Consider the following 19,323-nt stretch of genomic DNA (forward strand, 5'->3'; position numbering starts at 1 on the left):
GAAAGACACAAGTTGCAAAATTTCATCTTTCTCTGCAGAGTAAACTAGCTCCTCACACTTTTTAAACACAGATCATTCAAGAACAGCTGAGCTTTGAAACTTGACAAAATCTAATACTTGTTTTGTAATCTGTCTCTAAGTGCATTTGAAAGACATTTCTTTTGCTGGAATTTTAAAAACCACAAGACTGACAAGGTATTGCTGAGTATGAGGACTAGCAAGTAGTTAAAGCCCCATTCCTAACAAAGGGAGGCACACACAGACCAGCATCCCCGGACAGTGCCACCCAGGTGAGTGGATTCTGCACCTGTATCAGGACTTACCCAGAAGGTAGAACTCAGACAGGGCTGAGAGAGGTCACCTGGTGCACCCCCAGGGAAGAGTTAAATCTTCAAACAGATTTCACTTTTAACCTTAATGATAGCTAACTGTTGGGCTTTTTTAAGTTAGTGATAAAGATTCCACAACTTCCCAAAGAAAATGTATCCATCGTCACTTCTTTACCTGCAGTCTAATCTGAATCTTCCTTGCCTATTTCCTCTTAGTTTTGCAGGCTGAATTTTTCAGACTACTGGCTTAGCCCCTAAAAATGCTTCTAGCCTCTGTGACACCACGGTCTGCCTTGTCTACACTTCACCTGATAAGCACAAGCATTGCTGGTCTCAGGCTATTGCTGGGTGATTTGTATGAGGCAGAAGGAAAAAAAGAAAAAAAAAAAAAAAACACACTTCCCTAAATAAAACACTGCTTCAGCATTAAAATTAGAAAGAACATTGTAAGCAATAAAAAAATGCAAGCCCTTAGAGAGTGGAAGTGTCTCCTTGTATTGCTTACATTCCACAGTATTCTGTATAGTTCATGCTTCCATTGCAAAACAGTGCCAGTATCTCACTCATTAAAACATTGTCAATATAATGCAAGTCACAAGCTCTGTTCTGATAAGCCAGTCTTGAGGAAAGCTGTCTCTTTGAAGCACTGAAGCTCCTCTCACAAAAAGAAAATCTGCTTTGCTGGTCTTTCTTCTGCCCACTCACCGTAGTGAGGTGTGAGCTTCAGAAGCTACATGGAGACTAGTAAACACTAACATTGAACGCTAACACCGCAGTTGCAATGTTGTTATTCTCACATTATGTATTATTAACAGACCCAATGCAAATAGCAGATACAGTAACAATGTTCAGAATAGTAATTCTACTGAAGGACTTTGGTCTAGTAGTAGGAGAGACTACTTTTTACATGTGGTAGTTAGTTATAGTAATCATCGCAATTTTCTATCAGTCTGTTTTGATGACATGGAATGAGGGACCAGACTTTAAACCCTTTAATCCCCATTGTCAATTATTATCTATCCAAGTTGTCTTTTCTGATAACCGTACCAAGGTAGAGGATTTATCAGTATGCCTAGACAAGACAGTATAATGCTTAAAACAATGGAGCTCTAGTTCTTGATACTAGAGCAATATAAATGTTAAATAGTAATAATATAAAAGGGAGTTCCCTGATTTTAGTATAGCATGGTTTAATAACTATTTCTTGATCCATTCTAGTCTGCAAGGCTTCAACCGAGCCTGCAACAAAGTTACAGTCTCATAAAAGACTAGATTTTATAAAACTAGAGTTTTATATCCATCACAGCAGTGAAGCAGGGTTAGGCTTATAGACACAGATCCAAGGGAGATGGTATAGTTCCAACCTTCAGCTGGCAGAAGCAGCACTTGCAGTGTAACAGATCAGAAGGCTGGGATGTTTTAATGGCAGGGTATTTGTAAACCTGGTAGGTTCGCTATGCTCTAGGAATGTTAATCAGTATTGTTTATAGATGCTAAGAAGCTGTACCAATTTATGCCAGCTGAATATCTGGCTCTGTTAGCATCAGTTCATCCCCTTCTGCTTTTACTTAAATGTTGAAAGCAGACACTGGTCATCTATGGTGAAAAAGGTCCTACCAGAGGGTAGATCCTACCAGACTGAAAGAACCATAGATCAGCCTTATGACAAGGTACTAGGCACTCATAAGGGTTCAGCTTAAGTATCAGGTACAGTGCTGAGCACATATCTTCCAGCAAGGTGTTAACTAATAGAAGAGAATGCTGTTAGATAAGAACACTGAGAAGAACCACAAATCTAGAAAATAAACCTACAAGGTAAGACTGAATAATTGGAGATGACGACTCAGGAGATGACTGAGGAGAAATGGGATAACAGTCCACACCAATAGAAAAGGCTTGCATAAAGACAAAGAAATGAATCCGATCTCCATGTGCACATACAGTGAGAACTAATATAAGCATAATTTACAAGAAGAAAGGTCAGAGCAGACAATAAGAAAAGCTTTGCAAAGCTATGAACCAATACAGATGCAGTTTGCTCTTCAGGAAGCTTTGGAGGTGCTCCATCGTGGAAGTCTTTAAGAACAGGCTGGCCTAACCTCAATTAGAAATGATATGCATGTGGCTGAGCCTGTGTTGGGGCAGTTCTGAATCGCCTCTCAATGTCCTCAGCAGCTTTATCTTCCTAGGCTGCCGAAAATGATCCACAATCCTACTTGCAAGAACTGGCAGTCAGTACTGCACCCCAGGAAGGCTGGTGCTGCAGCCTTCTGTCCTGCTAACCATACACAGCTCCCCCATGAGCATGCTGGAGTGGGGCACGTCCTTGTTCCACAGTGACTGATATGATACTAGAGCATCTACTTCTCACTCTGCTGAGCGTATGGTTTATACAGGTCCAGTGTCGGGCTCTGGGTTATGTGATAAACTCAAGGCTGTGGTACTAGCCTTTTAAATATCTAAATCCTAATTATATTTAGACCTTACCCATTAATATCCAGATGAAACTTAAAAATCTCAACAGGTATCTTTCTATTGGCTTCAATACTGACTTCAGAAAAAAATGTATTTTCCAACTGATTATGGTGGATTGTTCTCTTCCTACAGTGAGATAAATCCCAAATAATACCACACAAAGATGTGTCATCTTAGACTGAGGCAAAGCTGGTTTAGGTGAAAAACTTGACTAGCACCTATTTGCCACTGTAAAAGGATGGGAAACTGCAGAGCTTTTGTAGCCCCACACTCCGGTTGTCTTGGAAGTTTCCTTTTTTCTCCAGTTAAAACTAAGGAAAGGGGCAGTGTGCTCTTCAAATATGCCCCTACACAAAGCAAAGTTTGCATCACTCTTTAATGTGATCCTGGAGAATGACTGATGTAGTGTGTCTTGTATCTATTTTAAGATCAATCTCTTCCCCACCCTGTCTTACAGCACTGAGTCAAATTCCCTTCAGAGCAACATTAAATTAGCTCTACTTCTTGGGCCAATAGGTCTAAAGAGTAAGATTAAAAATGATAAAAACAAAAGCAAAGAACAGACAAATAAGAAAACCTCAAAATGAAAACATTCTTTTTTTTTTCATTCACAACTAAGCCAGCAATTCAAGACAGAAAGTACAGAAAGTACAGATTTCAGGAAGAAAGCTCTCAGGTGGAGTAAAGGGTTTACCTGCATCTCAAATTTTCTTCTTTTTAATAGAGTGGCTAACTTTCTAGAACAACTCTACAGCTGATCACAAGATCCACCAACCTACTGCCATGACTGGTTAGGTGATGCAGTGTTACACTTCACTGCAGCTGAACACCTCTACCTATGACAGCCTTCTGCAAGAGGCTTTAGAAAAGCTCTTCAAATCATTGTTTGTAGAAATGTTGGAATGTGCCACGGGTGTACTTGTAGGTAAAACTAAGAAACATTCCAGTTTAATTCTGATTAAAAACCCTGGAGCTTAAGTTTTCAAAATATATTTTCAAAATAAGAAATCCTCTCTAAACACTTCCTGAAGGAGTAAACAGTGAAGACAACTTTGAGTTTAGCTTTGTACTTTACTTGCAATAAAAGTTATCTGACCCAGCCTCACACCTCAGAGCCTCTAATTCTGTAACAGGTCACCACAGCATAGTGTTACAAGCTATAACCTTGCCCTGCCACTCAAGCTTAATGTGGTCACAGCTCGATTTCTTATGGCATGCTGGGATTCATGGCCAAATTTCATTGCTAGCAGGGGAAAAAGTCAGACTGGCAAACTGAATATTTCCAGTGTGAGTAAAGGAGGACAGAGCTGCTCTTTACTCAAAAATAAATAAATAAATAAACATATATATATAGAGAGAGAGAGAGAGAGAGAGATTGTATCTTGCAAGGTGAAGCCTTCATTATATTGCATTTGGGACTTAAAGTGTTCCTCTGAGGGAAAACCAACCATTCCCCTTGTCAGAGAGCTGCAACCCACAGCCAGTTCACTATGAGAATACTGAGTGAGCCGTTTGAGACTTGTGCTCTTTTGGCTCCACAAAATCCCATTCATGACATGCTTCAGAAACCTAATATGTAAAGCTGGGAAAAACAGAAGCTGCAGAGGCAAGAAAAATCAATTAGCTGGCAAGCCCATATATGAAGGAAAGCCTAGGCAGAATCTTTTTATGTGATCATTTTGAAGTTTCTAAAGCTTTCCTCTGCCTCCTTTAGAGATGACCACATAGCAGGTATATTCTCTGTATTTGGACGAGAGGATTAGAGTTCTCTAGTCTTGTAATTAGGCACTGAGAAGTTAGCAGGACAGAGCAGAATTCAGCGTGTACAAGGTAGCACTAAGCACAAAGTTGGCTTTATATTCTCTTCCCCGCACCCCCGCCCCATCAACAATTTCAGATATGGCACGTCTCAGTATGAGGAAAGAGGCTGTTATAGTTTGCAAATAGTTTCCATGCGGGAAGGAGACGCACCCAACAGAATTTAAACAATGTACACTGCAATCTCAGTTACAGTGGCATAAATTAGGATCAATTCCACTGAGGTCAGAACAGTTATATGAGGGTGAGACACATGAGCATTGAGCCCAATTAGCTGCAATAGAGTTAATTCCCATTTACTCTAGTGTAACTCAGAACAGAATCTAGTCCCTGATTTTCAGTTGAAATTAATTCACATAGTGGACCAAATCAGGCTTTGAATTGCAAGAGAATTAACATGGAGAATGATTTTATTGGAACTCTTCCCAATTACAGTAGTGCAACTTTTGGCTGAGACTATTCAGTGCCCAGACATTGAGCAGTGGCCAGCAGCTGAGATCCCATCATATTTTGGCCTAGGTGGATTGGAAAATTCAGAGTGCAGATTGTTAAAGCATTTCTGTGTGATTTGGGGTACTCTAGTTCAAACCTATTTTTGATCACAATTACTTCTCACATGGATGAAGGCAGTAATTCCAGAAATAAAGCAGACATGTGGAAACCACTCATCTACCTAGTTCCTCTCCCACCCCTGGGAATATTTTTTGACTTGTTAACTACTGGAACCTGATCCTCATGTAATACAGGAAATGTGTAATAGCGATACCAATGACCTTAGTAAAGTGCAAGCTGTGAATAGCCCTGGTGAAGTTGAACAGTTTGAAAAGACAAAAATGTTGGTATGCCAGCTGTTTAATACTAATGCAGGTGAATGACTTTTAGAAATATTTAAACCAGTTGAGTATGCTAAACCCAGCCTTCATTAATGGAAAAAAGAAAAGAAAGAAGGCAGGCAATAAATCACAAGAAGTGGAATGACCACATATGCTAATATTTAACAGCAACAGCAAAGATTCTTCCTTTAAAGCTTTATCTAATAGCTCTATAGACAGAGTACTCTTCAAGTTTCCTTCCTGCCTGAAGAGACTTAAATTTTCATTTCATACCTCCTGAAAGAAGACTGCATTTTTTCCAGAAATGAGTATGAGGTGCCCAGAGACCTTACCCTGTCCAGGAAACTTTATTATTGTTTGGGTCTCACTGGTATCACTTGGCACCTGTTTGCTGCCCCTGAGGTCCTTTTCTTGGTTAGTTTATGTAAGCAACACTAGGAAAATTCCCAAGACTGAAAACTCAAAACTACTTTTTTGCAGGATAAAGTTCTCAGACCACAAAATCATAATTTAGAACTATTCCTGTAAAGCCACCTAGTCTTTGAATGTTCCTAGATAGCACTCATGAAAAAACAAACAAACAAAAAAAAAAAAAAAAAAAAACTTTTTTGATGTCAAATGTACAACTGGGGAAAACAATGACTCTGTTATCTCAGCTTAATGATTACAGCTGGGAACAGAAATGGTAGACATGGGTATGGGAATTTCACTATGCGAGTCTAGGTCTCACATATCTGAAGCACTTTGTACCTGGCCTCTCTCCATAGTTAGTCCTTTAAGGGATTTAGATTTGCACCCCACTTTGCACCTTTCTGTTACACTGCCATTTTACGCACTGTGATAAAACATCTTTCTAGTGAGCTAGTGAGGCTTCTTATAAAAGGGAGACAGCCCCTTCAGCAACACCTCCACAGCTGAGGTAGAGGAGAAGACAGCTCAGGTGCAACTGGGAGGGGAAAAAAAAAAGGAAAAGAAAAAGAAAAAAAAAAGAATGAGAGAGATTTTCACACCAGCTGAATTTTCACACCAGGTCTGGCTGGATTTTTTTCCTCAAAGAGGTCTGAGGAAATGTCAAGGACAGGGCAGCACTGGGAGGGTCAGACTGTGACCATTGGCAGAGCCTAGGAGCCTAGCAAAGGGCTGCAGAAAAGCTGATGGGAGGTATAAGACTTAAACTGCTGCATGAAGAGCAAGACTGGCTTGTTTGAGGGAGAGGATGAACCAGTGCTGGCTGAAGGTGCTGAGGTCTTCCTGGCTGCCCTTCTCCTGGAGCAGTGAAAGCTGCCTCCCTCCTCCAACAGCTCCCTGCCCCTGGATGCTCTCCATTATGGTATGAATTAAAAGGCGAGCAAGAAATGTAGCTGCATGTGATCAATTCCCTATTAAGTGTTTTCTCCCAATATTTAAGGTTGACTTGATACAGAGTTAAGTTACAGTACTTTCTGACAAATAACAGATATGCCATACAAATGAATTTTAGAGGGAGTGAGACTATTCCTGAATTTGAATGGAATTGAGTAAACAGTCACAGATGAAACAATGCGGAGGGAAAAAAAAATAAAATGCCAAACACTTCATTTTAGTTGCTTCAAAATGGACTGTTTCATTCTAGAACTGCCAGAACACTTCTACTTCAAAACAAAGCTTTTTAACCATTCATTTTAAAAATGGCCTAAAATTAGACAAAGAAAGCTTTAAAAGGTATGAAACAGCACAAGACCAACAATGAAATCATTCCTTTGAAGCTGAAGTAAGTATTTTGAGTTGAACTAAAATTAAACTTTTCTGTATTATATTTTGTTTTGCTAAAAAATGGGAGAAGGGAAAAAAAACCTCAGTCTGGATTTGACCAAAACTGCAATATAATTCTGATATATATATTTAGACAAAATCAGATTTTTTTGAGACATTGTCGTTCTCTTTGGCACTGTGTAGGACTCTGCACTGGACCAGCCCTTACGCCCATGCTGCTTGGCCAGCCTTGCTGCCTGCATTTGCTTTCCCCTGGGCCTCAGTCTGGCAGGCATTAGGCATGAGGAGAAAGAAATCAGCTCCCGTTCAAATTTGGCTTTACATGCAGCACTGCTGTCGAGTGCTCCTGCTGTTTGGCTGCATAAACTCAGGTCCCAACTTAAGCTGGGCTCTGAAAGGCAGGAGAGATGCAGCCTTTGGGAGCCCAGCCCCTTGCAAGGGGTGTGGAAAGGAAGACCCAAACTGGCATCCTCCAGAAAGGTGCAGCAGCACTCCAAATCAACGTTTTCAGCCAAAAATATTTGGCTTGCAGGTGTTTGCTTTCTGTAGAAAATTGAGGCTGTTCATCAGAAAGCCAGATACTTTTTTTTGTGGAAAAAAAAAAAACTCATAAAATCCAATTTTCCCTTTAAAGAACAGATAGCAAGGGAAATTTTTTTAACCTATAAGATGTAGCAACACGTGCGGTGGGTGGGTTTTTTGTTTGTCTGTTTGTTTGTTTGTTTGTTCTTCCCAGACTTTTCTGCAAATCCATTGACTTGCCTTGCTACAGCAAAATACACAAATTGTCGCTGGCTCTGGGCCCAAAAGCTTGCCTGCTTTCCCCACCTATATAAATGGATTTAATAAACATGCTTACTTGTGTAGGCCTTGCTTTTTCTCATATGCTGAGACAATTCGGGTATCCAGCGATTTGCAGTACTACTGGATGCTGTGGTATTATGACTGTTCCCAGGTCAGCAAGCGGTGGTGAGGAAAAGGGTGTGTAGAAGGCACTGTGGACACAGACAGCACAGAGCAAGTCACCAGAAAAGACCGGTTTGGTAGTTGTTTCAGAAGTATAAAGTGATCGGCAAATACTTTTGTTCCCAATAAACATGCACAGATAGTCTAAAAGGTTTTTATTCGTTTCCAAAATAAAGAGTGAAAGACATTCTATAGTAATAGCAAAAGAAGTTCCTCTATGTTCTGAGCTTATTATGATTCAATCAGGAAAAGTAAGGAAATCCAGAGTCAGGGATCACCCCCCTTCCCACTGTCTATCACAACAGGTTACCATCCTTAATTTTACTGAACTGTGTCATATTGTTACCAAATATTGGAGGCTTGATCCTTAACTTTGAAGTTTCTTTCTTTTGTGGAATTAAGCCAGAACCACAACACTTTTGAAAATGCAGTGCTTCAGTGACTTGAATGTAGTTTTCTCTGAAAAAATAAAACCAGAGAACTTTCTGACCTTCCATAGGATAGTTTTTAAATCGTCTTTGACCCTTTTTCTTCATATATATATTGGCTCTGGTTATTTGATTAAAACTGTAGGAAATCCAATTCAAAAGATTACTTTTAAAAGGCAAATAAGGAAACTTTGATAATTTTTATTCAAATATCTTCTGTCATTTCTTACAAATGCTTTCCAGATTTGGGCTTGACATTCTTACAGATTTCAGGATTATCTGGAAGTTAATTCAAGTAATACTTTTATATACTTTGGCTTTGGCTTTTACTATTTTGATGTCTCGATGTTGGGTTCTTTTTTTTTATTATTTTTTTAATTCTCTTTAGGATACTTTATATAAAAGGTTTTTTCAAGATCAAAATTGAACATACATACCTACTTATATGTATCTGTTTTCTTGTGTATTTTATGTATACATATAGAAAACCTACAGAAGTAAATCATAAAAATGTAGTATGTGTTCAATTAGCCAAATACAATAAACAAGTCATTCATTACTTTAAAATTCCATTAATCTTAGTGATAGCTTTTCCTGAATAAAGAATGCAGACTCTGGCCACAGTAAAACGTAAGCAAGTTTAACAAAATATTTTAACAGAGCTATGTCTAATTCAAGAATTTCACAGAGGGAGGCTTTGGTGGTGGATATGAAGGGTGGGAGATTTCATATCAATAAATATGGTGGCATCTGCCAGGTAAAATGTTGTAATAATCCTCTGGGTGCTACTTCCCTCCCACTAACGTGTTGGACAGTTTAGATTAATGCCGTATGCCTGTTAATAGAACGAGCTGGGAACAAATGTAAATAGAGGGAGAGAGTTCATTTAGCAGCCTTGTTTTTGCTGCATTCCTGCTCTCTCCAGGATCAGGGTGTGCACAGAACAGTGAAAGAGGAGGAGAAGAGTCCCCAGGACAGATGGGATCATGGAGCCACCAGAACAAGGGGAGCAAAGAGGAGAAAGGAAGGAGGGAAGAGATACAGAGAAATTACCAGAACTGGAGCGTAGTGTAATTTGTTGGTAGAATAAATAGGTAAGGGGATTGTCCAGTGATGTAGTGGTGTTCAAAAATGACTGCAGAAGTCAGAAATGGAACGGTACTTGTGAAGACATGGTAAAGAGAATGGATAACATGAGTTCTCTCTACATGTAGAGATATATGGGTAATGACATCCTCACTGGAGGAAGAACTGGAACGAAAGGAAAAGAATCGGGCCAGCAGTAACATCAAAGAAGTTGTTGCTTACCGTAAGACAGACAGAACTGGGATCTGTGTGTCACACTATCTCTATTGCTGTGCCATTAGACAAAGCATAGCACGGAGAAGGGAAGTAAACATCTTGCCTCTGGATCCTCTCAGGTCTATGTGCCAGACTTGCTGAGTGTCAGTCCCAATCTCCCCTAGTTCCTCCTGAGCTCTAGATGGACAAATAGATCTGTCTCAGCTGCAGGCAGAGGTAAGCTTGCAGCTGAGTCTGAGTACAGCAAGTTTATTTAGGGAAGCTCTGGCAGCGCATTCTGACTGGTCAAGGCTTTCATACCATCTGCTTTCCTCTTCCCCACTTCCAATCTTAGCCCTCTTTCCAGCTTCCTAATTTCAGTTTCCGATTCTTACTTTGCTCTGTTATCAGGATTGTGCTCCTGACTGCTGAGCCAGACTACCATGTGCTGCATCCCTATCACGGAGTTTCTGTAACGTAGGCAAGTAAGTCTGTGACACTGATTTTTTTATAAACTAGGTGCAGCTGAACTTCTTTTCCTTTGGGAAGTGTTTGTAGACAGAGATGGTTGTGCAGCATCTGTAGTTTCCAAGTACAGGATAAACTAGTCAAAAATTATTTCCTGACTCTGGGTTAGACTGTAGACTTCTGGCAATGAAGACTGTTTGTTTGTCTGTAGCTATATAACAAGACCTGAACTCTTATTGTCCATGGGCTTTAGCCAGCAGATAAGAAATAAAAATAACCTTAAATTGATATGAGTACCAGGCTCACTTATGACTGAATTGGAGTCTCCTTCTCTGGAGATATTCAAAACCTGCCTGGATGCAATCCTGTGTAACATGTTCTAGGTGACCCTGCTTGAGCAGGGGGCTTGGACTAGATGATTTCCAGAGGTCCCTTCCAACCTCAACTATTTTGTGAATTAAACAACCGCTTCAGAAACAAATGTCAGAAGGAGCTTGCTCTGTGTTTCATAGTCACTATTGTATTAAAACTTGTAACATTAAGCCTATGCATTGTTTAACTTTGCATAATACACACACACCTCTCCATCAGCAGATATGAGTGTGGCCTTTTGGAGCTTTGGTCCTGGACATGTACTGAGATTCAGAGGGAGTTCAAGAAAATTGCTTCCAAACAATTTCTATGGATTGGCTCCTTTAGATAAAGGGCAGTAATGAATGCTCCATTATATCAGAGGCAAAGATCTTTTTGTGAAAGAAGATAAAACCAAATGGATAGCCTGTTTTCTTTATAGATGGATGTATAAGGTCTGCTTGCATTGTTTTTCAAGAGGAGCTCTGGGCTGGTCTGCTCTTTGCAAAAATGGTTCGATCTCTTTTTCCTCATGGCTTCTATATTTGAGACTCTAGGATTAATACCAATATTCTTTTCAGCCTTTAAAGAAATATGTTCCTACTGGAGGAGGATGTTGGAACAAACAGCACTAATAAAAGCAAAATATTTGCAGGTCATCATATTGGTGGGGTTTTTTTGTTGTTGTTGTTTGTTTGGCCAGAAACATCTCAGGGAGAATCTTTACAATCAACCTCTGGGAACATAATGACAAAATACCCCTCCTTGCTCAATTAAAAATACCATAATTCAAACTAAATGTTATTTATAACAAATGTTCCAAGGAGCTGAATCAATGGTGTGACAGTTATAATGAAAATCAGTGATGCTATGATTTTTTTTTCCTCCCTTTCAGAGACTTCCTGATGTGTTTTTCATTAGAGGGAACCCAGTGTTCAAACATGAAGGACCATTTCTGTGCAAGCAATCTGCTGCTGCTGGACTCATTAGGATAAGCAGGCCCATGTCTCTGGGCCACAAACATCCATGTTGAGGAGAACTGCAGCTCCAACACTGCAGGTTATCCTGGGGAAAAGGAATCTGTAAAATAAAAATGGTTTAGTAGACTGTAAAGGAGAAGCTCTAAGTAACAGTCCAGAACACTACAAACACTGAAGTTTTAGGAAAGTTCAGACTCAGAGCTGAACTGCATAGCTTGTATGCAAAAAACTGAGAATTGTAGTTTTTTGTCAAAACTTTAGGAGAGTGGGGATTTCAGTATTTTCTCTTAATCTTTGCTCAGGTAAAATGGGCATCCAGGAGTTTGGCTTCAATTCTAAAATAACAATGAAACAGACCCCCAAAAACGAAGAGAAAGGAGGTATTTTCTACCAACGTTGTGCAGCAGCCAAAATTAGGCTGTGAAGCAGTAACACATCATGCAGTTAAGAGAACAAGTCAGCTCCTTGGCTGTAAGATTTCCACTTGAAGAGAACTCGTGCTCATTTTGACTATGCTCCTGAAGTCAACAGGACTATTTCATAGGACAGTGCATTGGGTAAGCGAAATTGCAGTAAATGTGTGGCACTATGCTCACCAAAGTTTCACAGAGCATAGAGACTTACCTGACAACAGAAACAGAACCCATAAATGTCTTACATTCAAATGATCAATGTTTCTGGAACCACTAAGAGATTTTTCACTATAATACATATACTAATTTGGAAAAGGTGAAAACAAATGAGGCTTGATTCTGAGTTTTCATCAGGTTTTCCTTTCATTACTCCTGCTTACAATTTAAGCTCTGTCCTTGCTCCACAACCACAAGTCTTCAATGCCTATGTGAAATCCAAGGGGAAGCATTAGACTTTGGACAGACACAGGACTCTGGATTGGTGGTTCCCAAGCAAAGAAAAGAGCAAAGTCAAATCAGAATCTGTATTTCTTGGCTTACAAAGTACATAAGTAATGTTTCCTAGAGAGACTTAAAAAAATCATAAACAATAATTTTGGTCTCAGTGACTGCTCAGGAATATGCCAGCATTTGTCCCCAAATAATTTTTTTTAAAGATATATAGATACCTACAAATAATTATTTAATTGATCACTTTAATAATAAAAGAATTAGAGAATATAACAGATCTCATTCATAGGTGCAGTCCCACTTACATCAATGGAATAATTTGCTGTGAGTAGGGTTTAGAGGATCAAGTTTGTGTAACAAGCATCTGTGCTCCTTTGGTTTTATCCTCAGATAACACTATTCTCTAGGAACAGAAAGAAAATGCCATGCTGACAGGTAACCCAACCTATGTCCAAACAGCATGCCAAGTCACTGACTGCTTGGGTGTGACATTTGACTGCAGCTGCTTTCACATTTTGATTTGTCCTTCTACTCTCATCAGCGCTCTGTATCCCTTCTGTGAATTCCTGCAGACATATTAGCATAGAGACTGTCACACTGCTTGTCTGATTGTCACAGCTGAGCTCTAAGCTATTCAGCCAACACCCTGAGACTGACCTAACCTAGGAACCTGCAAAACTGATATTCAAGTACCTTCCAGAGTGAAGTGGAGAATGTCTGGGTAAGAAAGTGACAGAGAGGCAAATTAGAGAGGATCCTGCTCCAACAGCTCAGAGACTTCAGCTTGAGCTAGGCCACACAGAAATTCATTAGCTGAGAGTCAGCTATAGAGACTGATCCAAAGGGACTACAAGGAAATAACAGGAGGACACTTATCTATGCAGATAGACTGTGAGTGCTCACTAGAAGTGCCATGATGGCACAAATCTTGCTTGATCTCTTGCAGAAGGATACCTGCTTCTTCCAGGTAGTACTGCTTCCCAAAGGTGACTTAGAGGAAAAGGTTCACCAAAGAGGTGGAATCAGCAGAAGTGACTCTAAATGAAGAACTCTCTATCATGCAGTGCAAGTCTTTTCAGCCATGATTCCAGTTAATGTGCCTGCCAAATTATAAGAGGAATGTGGGGAAAAACATGGTGAGTATTTTCTGGATTGTGGTCAGCTATACTATAGCATCACCATGATATTTCAATGATTTCAATTAGATTCTGATTAGCATAAATATAAGGTCATCGCAGCAAAATATTGCTGTAAATCTTCACAACTCAATGTTGTAGCACTCCTCCCACTGCCTCCTATGAACAACATGATGCAGCACAGGGCTCACTGTTGGAATAAAGTAACTCAAACACCATGCACGCATGCTGAGACTGAGCTTTCCCTGTCACATACTTGTGTGGTACTCAAGAAGGAAATAAATCATCAGGAAATAGCAACAGTGACTTTCAGAGAGAGAAACACTGCAAGAAGCCATGAAGTTTTGCAACAATTGGATGAGCTGGATTTCACTGCATGAAGCTGCCAGCTTTGGTCTACCTATGCTTTAGCAAACTTTGCCAGCAGGTTGGTTTGCTTTGCTTGGTTTCTCACCAATGAAGCTTACATTCACATTCACTGGAAAAAACAGAGCAAATACTTAGATTAAGCAAAATTTGCTTATGTCCTCTCTTTCCTTGCACATTCTCAGCACATGGTTCATCTCCTGCTGTCTCTTACAATGTAGGGGAGCAGTAGTATCACATATGCTTAGAATAATCACACAAAATGTTTCAAGGGCAAACAAGCAAAGGTTACTAGGTTACTCTGGCTTACTGCTATAGCACTTTCGAGATGGTTTACCTGTGCCTTGAAAGAGTATACAAGATTTTATGCTTGTATCTTGAGCTGTTCCTTAGACAGTGAAGGACTGGAATGGCTGGTGGAATCTTCAAAGCTACAGACCCATGGCTACCAGCATGGAGCTTTGCTTTGTAAATGCACCCCTCCTATCTGCCAAGCAGGCCACAGTAATCCTTTCAGCTTGTGTGGGAAATACTCCTTTTACTTTGGAATGATTTAGCACTCTCTGTGTAGCACAACTAAGTGGAGGATTTTGCCTTTCCAACATAGACTTCTGCTCCAGCCTTTCTGCATGTCCCAAATTCACAGCCCTATATGACCAAGAATGTATTTTTGAATGGACATTCTGTCTCCCAGCAGTCGCCTATGAACAAGTATTGTGGTTACCAGCCTGCTACAGCAGCTTTAATAAGTAATCATAACTAAAAAAGCCAAGTTACTTTTTTTTAAGTGATTATATCATACATTTGGAATGTGCAAAAAGTACTGTTCAATGGAGATATAACCACTAGAAAGAAATATATATATATAGAAGTTCACATTTCCTAAGAATTAAAGAAAGTATATGTTGTCTTCTGGTATCTTTAAACTACATGGTAAACTAAACTAAAGTACTATGCCAACAAAGAAGTCAAAATTTTGTTGAAAAATTGACATGAAAGCTCAAATATACCAAATCATTCATATTCCAGATTTTCCTTGGGAACTAACTTAGGCTTGAAGAGGTATCATTTACAGAAGAAAGAGAAATTATCAATCACCTCTTTTTCTGAAAATCAAAATCCAGAAGATGGAGCAAAAAGTTTTCCTAAATATTTGCTAAGGGAGTTGAATCCATTCGTTATGTGTGGTTTTCTTTTTCTTTTTCTTTCTTTCTTTCTTTCTTTCTCTCTTTCTTTAGCACTCACCCACAGTTTGGAGAGCAATTCAAACCATAGTCCAATGAACATTTAGTAGCTGGCAATTACAGGCTGCAGACTACCTGCCAAGACGACACTGTGCATACAAATAAAATGTACATATTATACACCTACTTATGCATATGGAACACAATACATCAAATTTATTCCTGCAATAATATGTATATTAGCTTTTATCATGTTGGAACAAAGCATCTTCAACATCTACAGGCAATTACTTCAGCAATTAATTTGCTCCTATTTCTCACATTGAAGGATATGTTTCTTAGAGCATAGACTTCAGCTTCCAGTAGCTTTGTGTACTGTGAGTACAGCAATAAGAAGAATTGATCAGATGAATACTGAAAGCACAGTTCAAATATAGTACAAGCTTCTACCTTGACCATTCTAGTAACATCAACAGACGTATTGTGTCTGATTGATTTTCCTGAGTACATGGATCTACTACTGATGTTAGTCTGGTGACTAAGAGAAGACTTAACTACAAATGCACTTTTGACTGTCAGTTCCCCACCTCGAGGCTGGGTTACAGGACAAGACATGACCTGCTCCAGAAGTGGTGGTGGTAGTCTCTGTACCTGATTAATGGAGTACTCTGTTTACTGTTTCCAGAGGCTCCAGAGTAAGCGTATTAACTGTCAGCTTTTACTACACCTTTAGAAAAAGTAGCATGTGTACATGCAGAGCTCTGCAGCTCCTGTCCCAGCACAGGTCAGGGACACTTTCCTGCCTTGTTCCTGAGCTAAAGCTGCTGGTAGCAACAGGATCTAGCAGCTACCAGATTATGATTCTCTGATACAGAAGTATCACCAAGTACTGGGTCTCCTTGGCCCCTTCTCCACTACCCTGGGAAGCCACAGGTTGGTATTTAAATATACAACAAATTGCTGTCAATAATAATTAAAAATGGGTTAATTAAATATGTGGTAGGAATCGAAAATAAGATGAGAGGTGACATAGACCAAGAAGCCTTTTTCAGGCTGTAGAAAAAAACAGCACAGTTTATTTTTCCCACAGCCTGAAGAAGGCCTTATGTCCTAAATGTCATCTCTAATCTTGTTTTCCATTTCCAGTGTATATTATACTGCACTGCTAGTGCCACTATAGTTAAAGTGGTGTCACTGTTTCCATTATAAACCCCTATTTTCAGAGGTTTGTAACTCAACCATAAAAATTTTGCTCTGGGCTGAAACTTGGCAAACAAGTTATAGGACAGGAAAATGTTTATTTTTTTTCTTCCTATAATTCAAAAAAAAGGTTTGTATTTTAAAAATTAAATTTTGCAAGCCATTAGACTGCAACAGAAATGCACAATATATAGTGTTTGAAATTACTCCAAAAGTACTGTTAACAGCTTATCAGTATAATTATAAGCTTGTTTCAAAAACTTCCAAATACCTATCTACTATTTTTTTAATGAATAGTTATGCAATCAGGTCAAATCATTTGAGTTTTAAAACTCTGAATAAATATTTATAGGACTGGGTCAATAATCTGCATGTTATAAAAGATCTTAAGTACATATTTACATGATAAAATGTAACAACACTGAATCACAGGCAAACAAGTCAATAATGTGCTTGTAGGAAACTTCATAAATGTAGTTACATGGGCCAATAATCTGCAAGCTTTTTCACATGAAAAGACCTTCTGTTTAGCTAAGAAAACCTTATTCATGCAGAAATAATCAGATCTGGTTCATCTGTCTTTCCTTTTTCCATGTGTCGTAGTAATGAGAGAGTTGTGCATATAGTTTGGCCAAGACGGGAAAGACATGATAGATGGCTACTGAGGTTTGAAGTGCACGCTATCAGACTGCAGAAGAATTATTCAGGGTGAGAAAATGGGTTTCTGGCGAGGATAGTAGTGATATGATGAAATTATGAGTACTGGAAAATAATAGCCAAGAAATCCTGCCAGATGATTGAACAGCCTACCAACAAGGGGAAACCCCATCATTTACAACATGAAAAATAACATTGAAGCAAATAATAGAAAAATATATTTTACAGGAAAGGAGCCCTACCAGTATGGACTTAGTACTTAGATGCACTTTGTATATCTTTTGTGCACTGAACGACACTATGAATTCAGGCTGGACTTCGATTTTGCAGTAGGATATTTACCAGTGAATCCTTTTGGAAAGCTTTCTGAAGAGGAATATCTGACTCAGAATGTACATATGAAGAGCGAGAGATTGCAGCAATTTGCAGGACCCAGGTCTAAATAAAAACCATGAATGGAAATCACACTGGGAGTATTGCAATATTAAGTCAAGGGGCAATCCAGAAGTGCTAATAAAATCAGACAACACATTTCTCTTCATACCAAACCCGATACAGTCATTTGTGATTTAAAGCACATTTAAATCGTCTATATATTCCATTGATGTGTAACACTTAAGACACATTGTACTAATATTTAGTGGCTAGCAAGACATTAGCTATCATTATTCTTTTTAACAGCCTGGCTTGACTTTTGTTGTAAATACTAGTATTAAGCCTGCTTCAAGTATTCTCCCTGATTTAGTTCTTATAAATTACAAATTTCTAATAATGCTACTGTAGCTTCAGTCCAATTTACACCATCAGTTTTGTAGCCCTAATTTAAGCATTATAAGGCATGCTTTTAAAATCCCTGAAAAAACATCCATTGAAGTCAGCAAGAATCACTTAAAGCCTGGTCCGAATACTACTGAGGTGACTAGCCATCTTGGAGTGAATGAATTGGCAATAATTTTTTACTCTCCCTAAAACTCCAATATAATGTCCATTAGTGTTTATGGGAATTGTGAGTATGCATTCCCCTTTATTCAAATAGCCAAGTCATCTTCTGTATCTTTTACTTTAAGATAAGGATTTCTGTTGTATCCGTGCATAGTATAGTTTATAACTGTAAGCTTTATTCATCATAAAGATTTCAGTGTTTTGTCACTAACGGGAAGATTCTAAAACTTCCCGCTGTTTTCCAGTCCCTTACTGCCCCAAGTGTCCCATTAATTTCAGCAGAGCTGCTACAATAATATACAAAATGGATGAATGATATCAGAATTTTGTCCTTGGCATGGGGGGGGGGGGGAGAAAGGTATATTCTTTCATTCATCTATGGATGCAATACTTACTCAATGCCAACTGCGTTCCTCATTCTTACAGAAGATGTTACCTCTGCATCATGATTGATCTGACTTGTAACAGTATAATGAGGTAGCTATTGAAAAATCACAGAAGCTCTTTGGGAAAAATTCATTGGAAGTTTGTTTCTTTGTAAAAGAAAAAATGGAAGACTCTGATCCCATAATACAGAGTGTAAGAAATACCTGGGAGATTTTATTGTTTTAATATGCTAAAAGAGTGGAAAGTATGCACAGTTTGGCCTAAATTTCAAAGAACTTTCTCATGTGAGCAACATCATTGGTTTTGAAGGGACCACATTTTTTGATCCTTTTTTTAATATCTTACTTGTAGTTGCAATTTCAGCACTATGTAGCTCACAGTTTAATCACTGCAGCTTTCAGTAAGAACCTCTCCAGTCTTTCAACATTTAAGTGTTTAGTTTTCTAAATTTATGATCATTTCTTTGCCAATAGATAGGAGACAAATCTGGGCTCAGAAAGGAAGATGAATCCCTCCAAAATCATAGTAAACACTTGGTGAATGGAAAAGGCACATGACACCACATTTTGTTAAGGAATTTACAGCAGGTGACCTGCCCCTTTTCACCGTGGCAGCAAACGTATTATTCACTCCATATAATGAATTGGTAGGTTATGCTAATCTGAAGAGGAAAGCTATCAATTGTCTATGTCCAGACCATCTCTCCCATTGATTTTGTAATCAATGATGAATGTACATTTGAGGAGAGATTGCTGAGGAGGGAATTTCATGTGCAGAATAAAAATGTTACAGTAACCTAATCAATTAGGCATGGTTGACAAGCGGGTACAGGATAACACTACAAAGTCCTGTGCTTTAGTAATGGTCAAAGGGTCAGAAAGATGTCACATCATGTCTGTATTAATCT

At 38.9% G+C, this 19,323-nt stretch overlaps 1 long non-coding RNA gene across 2 annotated transcripts in view; it reads right to left on the reverse strand.

Moving 5' to 3' along the window:
• Window positions 1–19,323, reverse strand: part of LOC146599409 (uncharacterized) — a 132,243-nt gene that overhangs the window by 14,350 nt on the left and 98,570 nt on the right. For both annotated transcript variants that reach the window (XR_014895018.1, XR_014895017.1), the window contains exon 2: window positions 8,067–8,202. This is a non-coding gene — a long non-coding RNA (uncharacterized LOC146599409). The remainder of the gene's footprint in view (window positions 1–8,066; window positions 8,203–19,323) is intronic.

This window comes from Rhea americana, unplaced genomic scaffold (assembly GCF_003343005.1).
Source record: "Rhea americana isolate MKP2758 unplaced genomic scaffold, rheAme1 scaffold_14, whole genome shotgun sequence".
NCBI lineage: Eukaryota > Metazoa > Chordata > Aves > Rheiformes > Rheidae > Rhea > Rhea americana.